Source organism: Macrotis lagotis, chromosome X (assembly GCF_037893015.1).
Source record: "Macrotis lagotis isolate mMagLag1 chromosome X, bilby.v1.9.chrom.fasta, whole genome shotgun sequence".
Lineage (NCBI taxonomy): Eukaryota > Metazoa > Chordata > Mammalia > Peramelemorphia > Peramelidae > Macrotis > Macrotis lagotis.
The window spans coordinates 441051424-441064174 of NC_133666.1; positions in this window are offsets into that span (position 1 = coordinate 441051424).

Sequence of the window (12751 nt, forward strand, 5' to 3'; positions counted from 1 at the left end):
AAAATCTGACATAAAGCAATATTATAAAACTAGAGCACTCCACTTCAGCAAAAACGGTGAGAGGAGTAGAGGAAAAGCAACAAATTAATTTTTGCCTGAAAACGAGATTAGGATGGATTTTAGAAAACTGGAAATTTCTATCTTACCTTAGTAACGCTGAAAACATTTCTCTTCTGGGCATGGCTTTGTTTTTTTTTTTTTGCAGGCAGCTAAGTTTGACAGTGCATATAAGCCATAGATAATGGCATATACATCAATCTTGGGATCTGTAGATTCTGAGATTCATTGGCTCAGCAGTCTTTATCAAGTTTTTTTTATGCTCTATAACTCAATTACCTCTCTTCTTGAGCCCATTTTCCCAAATGCTACTGTCAAATTTTTGTATTTCTTCCTAAAGTTCATCTTAGAATGTGCTCTTTTCTCAGAGTTCTGTGGACCTGAAATTATGAGGTTAAATTCTAAGAAAGTGTGATAATTATCATCATTATTATTCTCCTTGAAGTATGCCTGAAATATTTTATGCAATAAAATACATCCTATTGTGTGGTCTGGCTGACTATGGAAAGCTGTCCATATTTGTTGCTTTGTGAGAAATTCAGAGAAGCATTTGTATGTTTTCAGAATCTTCTCAAAATGCTGTAACTAAGTGTTTTAGGATGAACTTCACGTGCAAGAATATCATTGCAGACTAATCTGAAAACAAAAGGAAAGAGGTTTGCAGATAATCTGTAAGGGTTGATGAACTCTAAAATCAATATTTTAAAGGTCACTCCCTAGACACAGGATTTTTCAAGAACTGTAAGCATCAGAAACAGAAAGTAGCAGCAAAAAATATTAATTTCATGTTGTTAGACTTAAGACTACCTGATGGTGTTTGGAAAGCCCTTGTGGGTGACTTTCATTATTCCATTAATCTAATGACTTTTAAAGCCATTTTGGGATTGGCAGGTTTTTGCCAAAATTCGCATGAACATTTCTATTTTTAGAGACTGATAAATGATTTACAGCTTGACATTTCCCCAGATTCCTAGTCTTTTCCTCATTTTAGCTGCCTCTGCACCCAGGACAGACTTCTTATTTCCTTCTCAATTTTTTTTTCTATATAGGAAAGTGTCATGTTATTGATCTTTTTAAAATTAAATTCCTCAGGGTCTTGCAATCATGAAAAAAATCACAGCTACACTCAAGGTATGCTTATTATCAATTTATTTTTTTTATCAATTATTGGTGAGAAATAACTTTGTAAAGTTTAAAGTGGTATAGAAATAGGGATTATTACCATTGTTGCTTCATTCATTGAACTCTTTCCTAAGAAAATGCTATTTACTATAACCAAGGAATTACTATAATATTTATACTCTAGTTTGTAACTTTTTCAAAACATTGTTTTCAAAATGTTAAATCATCTTACTCTATCATCACAGATAGAGAAATCCTTTGGAAGATCATCTGCTTCAACCATCTCATTTTGCAAATGAAGAAACAGATGGTTAGAGAGAGGAAGTACCCTGCTCAAAATTTACCCAAAGCTGTGATTTAAACTATTCTTCAGACTCCTGCTCCATTGCTCTTTCCAGAGTACTTTGCAGTATCTCCTCCTGGGGAATGCCATGTATCTGTGAGTCATGGAACGTCACAGCCTCAGATGAATCAAAATTTTAGATGACCCTAAGTAATGAAGGATTTCATAGCAGGTGTTAAATAATTTACAGCATATACATTTAAGAAATATATACTCACATGATCAAGGACACAAGCATAAAAGGAGACTGGCCAGTCATACTGAGAGAGTGACAGAAGGATGCAGCGATTGTTAGGATGCTGAACTGATAATCTTGAAGGAGCTCAAGGAAGGTCTTCAGCAAGTTGAATGCTTTCCTTAGAAAGTTTGGTTTATGTATGAATAGGATCATTATTAAATGTGAAGCAATATGTGCAACTGAAGTTTAAGTACATTTATTATTTCATATAGCACTTGTTAGTAGTCAGAAGAAAAGTAAATATTTTATAGTGTAGCTATACATTTAATTGATTGGGTAGATATTAGGGACTGTTGTGTATGGGAGCACTGTAAATTATCTTCACCTGGTGTCCTTGAGCACCTGAGCCTTATCTTACTAAGTGCCATGGGAGTGGGAGAGGATTAGAGACTAGGGAGGTATTTAAGCACTGATATTTGGTTCAATAAACAGAGACCTGGGAGACCTTGGAGTACTTGGGGCTCTTGGAGAACTTGTCATCCTTATCTTCCTTATTTCCCACCCCTCCAACGCTAGTCTGGGAAAGATTGAGGGAGTCCAGAAAGGGACTCAACAGCTAGATAGCCATAGTTTTATGAAGTCTTTGCTTGCTTTATAATGGCAGAGCTTAGCTAGGGGAGTGTCCAGAAACCTGTTTGTTGCTGTGAAACAAAATTACTTGAAAGAATACTTGTTCGCATTAAACAGTATTGTTACATAGTTAACAAATGTTGAATATAAAAATATATAGACATATAGATTTATAGAAGTCTAATTTTTTAAAAACTCATTAAAAGCCCCAATGTATCATAGGGTAAAGACTTGGAAGTGTACCAAAAAAATAATATTGAGAGTAGCAAGGAAGCACTGTGGATGGAAAACTGGATCTGGAGAGAGGACCTGAGTTCAAATTCACCTTCAGAATCTTACTAGCAGTGTGATCCTGGACAAATCACTTAATCCTGACTGACTTCCCCCCCCCAAAAATGTTGCAAAACGTGTGACTGAAGAATCTCAAAATATTCATTCAATTCAATGTACTGTAATCAGGAAATTAGTAAAAAAAAGTCATTCAAATAGATCAAAATTCTGAAAAGTATACAGATATTCAAGATATTTGTATTATAACAGGTATGAAAAATAGAGGATATACTGAAGAAGAAATCAAATTTTTGCATTTTCTTGAGATAATATCTACCACCATAAATTTGGGGAGAAATTCTTACAAATAGCAACTCTTGACATTTTACAATCCAATCATGAAAGCTATTTGATAAGCCTGTTGATTTTTTTAAGTGGAAGGGACAAAATCTGAAAACACACAATATTGATTTATCTTTGTGAACTAATAGAAAAATAGAAAAGCAATTGAAGCTTCATATTTAGTAAATTTTCAAATTGTAAAAAAATTGAAAACTCATACTATTGCAGACAATTAATTTTGCTACATGACAAGTAATTGTCAAGTTCATATTTGAAAATGATCCTGTTTAGAAGTTAGAGCTGATAACCATTTCTAAAAATTCAGTTGCTTGTCAGATACATGAGATGTCTGATTACATTGAATCGGTTCTTATAGAAAGAATTTTTAAATGACAGTTATGTTTTGCAATTAAATGAAACCACTGATGCTTGTAACCCAACAGTTTTAATTATATTTGTAAGATATCTGCATGACGATAAAGTGGAGGAAAATATGCAGTTCTTTTGTTAGTTACCATTACATACAACAGAGGAAGGCATTTAATCTACTTAATCTGTATTTTGAGGGAAAATAAATCAAATGGTCCTCTTGTGAAATTTAGACAGATGGAGCAAAACATAACTGAGAAATTTTTACACATTGTTTAAAAAATTAGTGTAAATGTAGTATGGATACAACAACGTCAAAGCATTAGTAGCTTTCCTATGGCAGTTACAGGATAAACATTATTTGCCTTTTTTGAATTGAGAGAACAGTTGGTTGTCTTTTTTTTTTTTTACTAATTATCTTATTCATTTGAGTGAATGTATAAATGATATGACAAGACTAAAAAAATTAGCATAGTTAGTAGATACTTTTAAAAAATTAGCAACTCAATATATCATTACAGGATGCAAAGACATTCAAAATATTGATATAAAATACTTTCAATGTTCAAGACAAAGGAAAAGGTATGACTGATAAACTATGATTTTTGGATCTATACAACTGAGTGCTTCATGACATTATGTACTTTATTAAGAGGAATTCTTTTGATCAGATTGTCAAGAAAAATGACCATTTGAAATGTTTAAAAGTGATTTTTTTTCTTCCTTTTTTTTGATTTTTGCAAGGCAATGAGGTTACATGATTTGCCCAAGGTTATAAAGCTAGTGTCTGAGCTAGTGTCAAATAACTGAGACCAGATTGAACTCAGGTTCTCCTGACTCCTTGACTGGTGCTTTATCCTAGCTGCCCTAAGAAGTAATTTTTCAATCTAAAATTTTTAATAAATTGGATTTACAATCCATTTGAGATATCATCTTCATCTTTGGATAAAAAAATTTAATTGACATATCAATAGATTTTGAACTAAAAATATCATTCATAAACCTTGATCTAAAAACAACAGCCTCACAAATTTTTGACTAAAATAAAGAATTTTCATTTCTCAAGGAAAGAACTTGTAAAATTATTAAGAACTAAATCTTTGAAAGAAAAACAAAAGATTTCAGGGTGGATGAAGTAACTTAAAAATTTAATATATTCCTGCAGGAATGGTGTGTGTGTGTGTGTGTGTGTGTGTGTGTGTGATCAAAGACAGACACACACAGAAGCAAAAAGTAAGTAACTTATCTTTGTCCTTGAAAGGTCAGTTCCTTCCTCAGGCCCTCATTGACTGGGGATTATGTAATTCCCAATTTACTGGTCCACATCTTATATGTTGCTCTTTAATATGTTCCCTTACCCTGTTCATGCCTCCACATATAATGAACTGTAAGCTTCTCCTGGGACAGAGAAGTTAATATGTATAAAATTATTAAGCATGCTCAAAGTAATGAACTCAAGTAACCCATATTTCTACATTAATCTTTTTTGACTTTTTGAAACTTTCTACCATGATATGGGTAGTGAAATACTTACCTCCTTTGTATTTTACTGACTAACTGCATCCTTCTTCCTTTTATGGAAACACAAAATATCTCATTTATTTCAATCCTTCCTTTTTTTTCTTTTTAATATAGATTTTTGTGTTTCCATACTTCAGTGGTAGTTAAAACTTCTTTAATCATTTGGGGGTCTCCATATTCTTCCACTTAGAGGTATTATAATTAGAACTCTCTTGACTGTTTGGATCTCAGACCACTACTCTAAATCTTGCCACCAGGTCTCGCACTAACATTTCGAATCCAAACCCATAAGTCCAATTCATTTCTTAATCTGATCAAAAGGGGGCAATTCCCTTTGATTAAATAACCCATAAAAATATACACAAGATGGAGAAGGTAAAAATAACATAAACTTCTGGTTCAATTTTTGTTTTTTCTGGAAGACACTGATATTAGTCTGTATCTCCAGAATCTGTTCCAGAGGTCCTCTTGAATTGAAGTTATTTCCTTTCTGGTAAAAGAACTTCTTAACACAACATTTTAATCAGATCAAAACTCATATTTTCATCACTAGAAAATAAAACTCTTGTCATTTCTTAGATCATTACAATTTACATTTTAATTTGCCTACTATCGTGTTAATATGTACAGAAAATGCAGTTACAAGTAAAAATTAACCTAGTTTTGTTTACCCATTTGGAGGATGTCACTCTAAAATAAACTTCCATATAGATTCCACTACAGAAGTGAATTTACTAAAGATTGTCAAATTAACTCAAGCTTGTAACAAATATGTTTGATAATCAATTTAGAACAGAGTATCCAATAAATGATGTAAATACAAAACAGTTTTAACTTTTTACTAATATTGAAATAATGAAATAATGGTGCAAAAATTCTTAAACAGAAATGAATTTTTCTCATTAAAATATTTCTGAATAGACCATAGGTCATCTTTTTTTTTATTTGTTTTTGCAAGGCAGTGGGTTAAATGACTTGCTCAAGGTCACATAGCTAGGCAATTATTAAGTGTCTGAAACTGGATTTGACCTCAGGTCCTCCTGACTCCAGGGTTGGTGCTCTATCTGCTATGCATCCTTCTTCTAAAACACTTAGTTGACTCACATTCCTTTCCTTAAAATAGAACTTGACTTTTATAATAGAGAATCATTTCTTGATGTTTCAAAAATTTCTTATTGTTTCATGTAAATATCCCCTTAACATTAAAAAGTATATTAGTACTCAGAGGAATATATAACTGACAACAGATGTCACTATTCTACCTGGCTGTTAGAATTTAAATAATCATAGGCCAAATGTCTTAGAATTTATGTTCCTGATCTTAATGTTCATCACTTGACATGATTATAGCTTCAGGGACATATTATAGCATCAGGGTTATAAAGAAAAATGGAAATTCCTTTATCTATTTAGTTTCCAGATAGAGGTCATATGGGAAGCCAAATGCCTTGAGCCAGACTTTTAAGTCTGCCATGTGAGATATGTTCTAAATGTTACATTTGGGAAGTTCAGTCAAGAGTCCAACTTCAGATTGTATCCCAATGAGCCTGTCACCTGCAGTATCATTTCCCAAACCACATAGGGTTACTAGCATCAATAGAACATCCTAGAACCTTTGGCTCAACATTGGAAATAGCAAGAGATTATTACAGAAAAATCAGGATCTATTTTCATCCGTGTTGTATAGGTGCTTTTGCTTCAAAGCTAACAACAAAAAGATATGGGATGTATAAATATAAAAATCCTAGTTTTCATATAGAAACAGATTCAATTAAAAAAACTTTTCTCCAATAATATGTTCAATTACTATAACAATTTCAAATTGGAAATTGATTTATACCAGTCCATTTAATGGTTTATTTAGTATTTATTGAGATAGAATGGCATATTAAAAAGCATACCCTTTGATCCAGCAATACCACTACTGGGTCTATACACTGAAGAGATTATGAAAAAGGGTAAAAACATCATCTGCACAAAAATGTTTATAGCAGTTCTGTTTGTGGTGGTAAATGTCCTTCAATTGGGGAATGGCTTAGCAAACTGTGGTATATATATATGTCATGGAACACTAGTGTTCTATTAGAAACCAGGAGGGAGGGGAATTCAGAGAAGCCTGGAAGGATTTGCATGAACTGATGCTGAGAGAGATGAGCAGAACCAGAAGAACATTGTACACCCTAACAGCAACATGGGAGTTATGATCAACCTTAATGGACTTACTCATACCAACAGGGCAACAATCAGGCACAATTTGGGGGTATCTATAATGGAGAATGCCATCTGTATCCTGAGAAAGAAATGTGGAATTTGAAGAAAAACCAAGGACTATTACCTTTAATTTAAAAAAAAAATTGTCCTATGTAATTCTGCTATATTGCATACTATATATTTCTTCCTTAAGGATATGATTTCTTTCTCATCACATTCAACTTAGATCAATGCATACTATGGAAATGATGTAAAGACTAGCAAACTGCCTTCTGTAGGGGATGGGGGGAGGGAAACAAGATTGGGGGAAAAATTGTAAAACTAAAACTTTTCTAAAATTAAAAAAAAACAAAAATTTTTAAAAAAAGAAAAAATACATGTTCAGTTGTCCATATTCAAAGACACAAATAACAAACAATTGCTTTCAGAATCCATTAAGATTAGAACATCTTTAGATAATTTTCAAATAATTCTCAAAGTTCCACAAGTGTTCTTAAATTCCAAATGTAACAAACATAAAATATATTAGATTTCAAACAAGATGACATATGAATTATTATCCTTCACTGAATATAATGTCACCATGCTAAAATCTTATTTCTTAGAACTAAACAAAGCAACAAAGTGGTTCTTAACTAAGGTTAAGATTAACTTTATAACTTAATGTCTTTTTCATCTTTGTTTGACAAGTTTATTTTCCTCTACCCAACTATACTCATATCATTCTCAAAAGAAAATGGAATTCTTCAGAAATTTAAAACACTAATGTAAATCTTTCTTATGCCATGGACTGGTAACAAATGAATATCAAAACACAAGATCTTTTCTTGTAATTATTACAGTAACATTGAATGCTTTTAATATTAACCCAATGCCTAATTGATTCAGTTTTGCTATAAGCAATACCATCACATTATTGCACTGACCTCTACAAAATATTCCACTTCTTGAGAGTGTTTCTTAATCTTAAAAAGAGAATTTATTAAACCTAAGTTGGTATAAAATTTAACTTTAAATATCATAAATAAATCCCAAAAGTTCTTCACATCAATAAATTTCAGTTATCACAACTTAAGTAACATCTTCCTAGAAGCCAAATGTGCTTCTAAAAAGAAGAGTCTGTTTGTTTAAGACAGGGAAAATACCTAATTAAATTACTCTTATTACAAATAACAAAGTTTACTAACCTTACTATTTATTCAAATACAATCTTTTTGTCTTTACCTTCATTACTTGAAATAATTCCATATTAAATCTCCAAATTAACTTAAATATAAAATACATACTTAGATGCAGTTCTCATGCAAAAATTTTTTCCCTTTGTTACTGAGAAATTCTCCAGCACAGAAAATTCTTATAAAATTCTAAAAATTCCTTTTTATGGTTATAATATTTACTTTATACTTTACTTAACAATCTTATAAATTGCAAATCATACCTAAAAATAACTTAAATGATTTTCTTTACTAAACCTAGTTTATAAGTTTTTCAATTTAACTTGTGTATTCTTCATTAGTGCAATTCTAATCTTCCAATACTCTAATTTATAAGAGCTTATTAGTAATTATAACCAAAAAAAATTACTGACAAGAATTTCTTAATATTAGAACACTTAAGAATATCACTATATAATAATCAAAATTATGCATTTTTACTACCTTGAAATGTCACTCCCCTTCTATAATTACAAACAGTTGAAATGGTCTGTCCAGTGAGGGAGAGAACTAGTACTTGAATCAGTGCCTTTAATAGATTCCCTTTCCTCTGAGGTCCATTGGAGAGTATTTGGTTCATCTGAAAAAAAATGAGATATAATTTCTTAGTTCTCAGGATAAAAGAATCAATCCACAACCAACAGTATCTAATCAGGCCTTACACTTCCTGATCTCTCTCTCTTTTTCTTTGGAAGGGGGAAGGTAAACAATTCCTTTAATTCTTTCAAAAAAATGAAATCCTCCAGGGATTTTTTTTCCCTTTCCAAATATCTTACTTCCCATATTCTGCATCTTGCCTATTTTGTCAGAGTTCAATTGTGATCTTGTGTCTTTTTTCCTGCTGTTCCTCTCTTTAGAATCAGCAAAACCGTGGATCCAGATTCTGCCCCCATCCTCTCAGCACTTTTCAGACATTCACACACTCAATCTCTGACCCCTGCAAGATTCGTCACTAACAAGACAATATAATAAGTCCAATTTATCTTACCTTGCCCATGCATAGGCTTGTGTAGTGACAGTCGCAATCACTCTCCCTGACTGTGTTTAGTTCATTCACCCCTTCTCAAATTGAAAGTCTCCAGGCCTGCAGTTAGATAGGGAGGGCACTCAACCAAGATTCACAGAAATGCTGAAAAAAATCAGCAGGGGGTCCCTCTAACTCATGGTTGTGTTTGCTTTTCCCTACAATGCTGGATCCTTCTGAATGAGCCCCCATAATTGTAAGAATTAAATCTATAAAAGAAAAACAAAAGACTCCTGGGTAAATGAAGTAACTTAAAATTTTAATGCAATCTTGCAGGAATGAAGACAGATAAAAACAAGGAAGCAAAAAGCAAGAAACTTTTATCTTGGTCCCTGAAAGGATAGTTCCCTCCCTCAGACCCTCATTAAAGGATTATGAAATTCCCAACTCTTGTATGATATTCTTTAATATGTTCTCCCACCCTGACCATACTGCCAACATACAATGCATGATATTATAATGAACTTTAAACTCCTCTTAAACAAAAGCCTTATTATATATAAGATTTTTAAGCATGCTCAAAACAATGAATTTAAATATTTCTACATTTAATCATCTTAACTTTTTGGAACTTTCTATCAAGATTTCATTCTTGATTTAAATAAAAATACAGGAGAAATAAACTCAGTGTAGATCTAGATTTAAACTGGTGTTGAACTAGATATTACAATCCTTTGTTTAAAAAAAGTTCAACATCAAAATTAAGTTTTTATACACATATATCTGCTAAACATATTACAAGTTGTAATTTTATTTAAAATGTTATTTATATTCAACAAAATTTTATCAAATGAGGAAATTAAATATAGTCACACACTCAATCTCCAGATTGCATCTTTTGTTTCTTAAAGATTGTCCTGTAGTAAAGGAAATATTGGACAGAGAAATATGTTCTATAATTAATCTGTACCCTCTGCACTAACCATGTTATTAACACTGATCCCCATCTCATTGTTCAAGTTACCAGATGAGATCAGTGAACTTTTTCATAAAGTATATTGGCTCTCCCTTGCCAGGACTCAGAAATTCCTGCCCCACCTATCAGCAAAACAATAGATCTCTGCCCTATCCTGAAAGGATAAAGTCTTTGAGCTATTGCCTTTCATCTGCATGTCCTTAATTATCTCATCTTTAATCTCTGAGCTATACCCCTCATCTGTATCCTTCATTAACTCATCTCTGCTCTAGGAGCTATCCACCTCCCAAATGCTGTCACTAGTTAGTTACCTCATCTTCCTGTCCCTTTAAAAGTTTACCTCTCCTCTTGAGTTGCTCATCTTACTTTGAGTGGCCAGCTCACTCTTGTAGAGTATGATTCCTCCAGATAACCTCACATACTGGTGTATCTTTCCTTCCTGCTCATCCTCTCATGGTGAATGCTATTGCTGATGTTACTAATTTTTCTCTCCCTTAGCTTCTATTTAGATACAGGTTGGACTAAATGTCCTTGTAATTTCTCTCTTAAGTGATTTAGTCCTTAATGACTTTAATTTCTCTCTCTCTAGATTGATTCAGTTGCAATCACCTTGCAACTGGTCCCTAATTACTTTCTCTACTAAACTTCCCTGGCTCTGATCAACCTAGTTGTAATGGCTCAGCAACTATTCTAACTTTTTTCTTTGTTTGGTTACTTTCTTAAGGAACTCTAATGATTCCCTTTAAAAAAAATCTAACCCATTTAACAACAATCTTACAACGGTTCTTAATTCTCTCTTTCTATGATATTCCTTCTCTATGCTACCTATCCCCTGCTGGCTACTGCTGATCAGACCAGCTGTAGCACTTTTGTAACTATCCTTACTTTCCTTTTTCCTTTGCTAAATGCTCATTACTGTTTAATCCCTTTACTTTGTTATTTTAACAGAATAACCCTTATTTATTCCTAAATGCTTCTGGGTCACGAATCAGTCTTTTAAGTTATTTCAGCCACATTCTGACCTAAACTATACCACCCCCCCAAATTTCTCTGCTAACAGGATTGTGCCCAAAATAGATTTTCATCTACATCACACTTAAGTATGCCTCTTGCTTTACAGTAGATTTCTTAGGGAAACTGCTAGAGTTCCTTAATAAAGTAACAAAGTGAAGAGAGAAAGTTAGAACAGTTTCAAGGGCAATGCAATTGGACTGGTAATAGCAACCAGTAGGAGATAAAACCAGGATGTATATAGAGTGTATTGAAAAAGGGGTAAGGAAGCAGTTATAGTCCTCCTAGGCAAGGATTAAGGAGTAGGTAATACATAAATTGCACATATCTTGAGGGGGTAAACAGTGTTTTCAAGTAGTTTCTGTAAGGAAGACAATGGGATGTGAATCCAGGTAGGTTTCCATGTAGTTTGACAGTCCTGAAAAATGGAATGGGAGTAGGGGCTTATGGATAGGTTTCACAAGGGGATGAGAATAGGTGGGTTTCAGGTGGTTTTGATAGCTTTGAACAATGGGATGGGAGTAGGTGCTGAAGCTCAAAGACAATCCTTTCCGTCTAAGGAAGAGATTTATTATTGTGTTGATTGAGGATTGTCTTATGCCTGGGACAGGGATTTATTGAATCCTTGCCAGAAGTAAGGTACTTCACTGAAGTTTAGTGATCTTATCATTTCCATGACTGTATTTTCACTTTATCTTGTTTAGAAACAATTCACTATGCCAATTCCAGGTCATTTCTAAATTTCTAAACTATGCAACAGACACTTATTTTCCTTTTATTTTTAGTTTTCCCTTATGTATTGCTTTCTCCATTAGAATGTAACTCATTGAAAGCAAGAACTCTATTGCTGATTTGTATTTTTTATTTATTGCAGTACCAGGCATGAAATTTGTGTTTAATAAATGTTTTTTCATTCATATTGTAGGTTCAGACAAACAAGAAAATCCAAAACCAAATATTAATATCAGCAAATTAAAAATTGTCATAAAAAACCCCAAAATATCCATTATTTACAATTGTTTTTAAATGTGCCTATTATTTTTAACCAAATAATAAAAATTAAAATAATTTAAAAATCCTTGTTGCTCCTCATTTACTTCTGTATATTTTGTTTTTATTCAAATGTTGTTACTGTTATTGTTGTTTTACATAGTCACCTGACTTAAAAGGACTTCTCTGGTTCATTATAAGTGAACATCTGGGTTTTCTGTAATTTCCATTTTGTCATCTATAAATTCAAATCAACTCAAAAATATTTGCTCTACCTAGTATTATGTATTTTCTTGAATACAGAGAAATTTTGTACTGCATGTTTTGGAGTTTTATTAACATGAATGTAGTAATGTGCTTATTTACACCAGAGAACCAAAGTAAGGTAGAATGCTTTAAGATTCTGTTATGAAGTTAAATTGTAGAAATGACACAGAGGCCAGGCAATTTTACCATTTAATGTTCTTGCAACCAAGATTAATGGGCCCAAGTCTTATGGAGCTCACTGCTGCTTATCCAGCCTGCTGACAGGCATTTTTCAGTATTCAGCTGA